Source organism: Cynara cardunculus, assembly GCF_001531365.2.
Source record: "Cynara cardunculus var. scolymus isolate 2C chromosome LG 14, CcrdV1, whole genome shotgun sequence".
Classification (NCBI taxonomy): domain Eukaryota; kingdom Viridiplantae; phylum Streptophyta; class Magnoliopsida; order Asterales; family Asteraceae; genus Cynara; species Cynara cardunculus.
The window spans coordinates 7,448,712-7,449,979 of record NC_037541.1 but is presented as its reverse complement, the minus strand read 5'-3'; positions in this window follow the sequence as shown (position 1 = coordinate 7,449,979).

The following is a 1,268-nucleotide window of genomic DNA, read 5'->3' as shown; positions in this document are numbered from 1 at the left end:
TACCTTCTCTTCTCAAACAAAATCTATATATACTACTTCAAAATGGTGGGCGGCTTTCTAGCCGACCTCCCCTTTCTCATTTAAAATAAAAAAAAACTTCAAATTACCACATATATATATTACACATATACATACATAACCGTACATATATATATATATATATATTTATATATATATATGTATATATATATATATATAACAACCAGAATATTACACCTTCTTTTTGCCTTCATTTGGAAATAACAAAGGGAAGTCTATTTCCTTAGGAAGTGGTCCTATTTCTATTGATTTTCCCTTATCTTTCAAGGTGGTTGTGCCAATCTCTGAACTAGATGTTGTGACATCCATCTCAATTGGGCCCTTGGGTTCAACAGATTTTTTATAGGTTTACTCTCCATGAGGTTCTTTCCACTCCTTAAAGTCACTACCTTTACATGCCCTCTCATCATTGGCTTTGGAATCTCTGTATCACTAGGAAGGGTACCTGCAGGTCTATTTTTTTTACCTCAAGTGCAAGTTGACTAATCTGTGTTTCTAGAGATCTTATGGCAGTGTTCTGATGGTTCATGGCTGTGTTGGTTTGGTTTATGAATCCTTGCAGAATTGCTTCCAAAGAAGTAGAAGATTCGGCTTGTCAGTTAGACTTGTTTTGGAAAGATGACTGATTTGTTTATTGATGAAAAGTATTTTGGTCATGGTTTGGAGCTTGACCCTGATGTTGGTGTTGAGGTTGATGTGGTTCGAATTGTGAAGTCCCTTGGGGTTTGTTCATTGGTGGGTTTAGAGCAAGACTGTGCTATGAAAAATTTGAGTGTTGTCTCTACCCAGGATTGTATGTTTGAGAAAATGGTCCTGATCTATTTTGATTCCCCACATAATTGACTGATTCGGAGTTAGATGGACAATGTTCAAAGGGATGTCCTCCACCATAATACACACATTGTACCGACTCAACAGTTGGAGCATGTGAGGTGGCTATAGATTGTGTTGCTTGACCATTTGTTAAATTTTTAATCAAATTAGTCATTGCAGTCATCTGTGCCGTCAATGCTGCAAAAGCATCTATGTCATGAACTCCCGCTATTTTGTGTGGTACTAATGCACGTGGATCGGCCCAATGCCCATTATTATTAGAAATCTTTTCAAGGATATCATATCCATCATTATAGGTACTAGCTGTGAAAGCTCCTCCTAATGTAGCATCGACCATTTGTTTTGCAGTGAGATTCAACCCATTGTAAAATGTCTTGAGCTGTATACAGTATGGA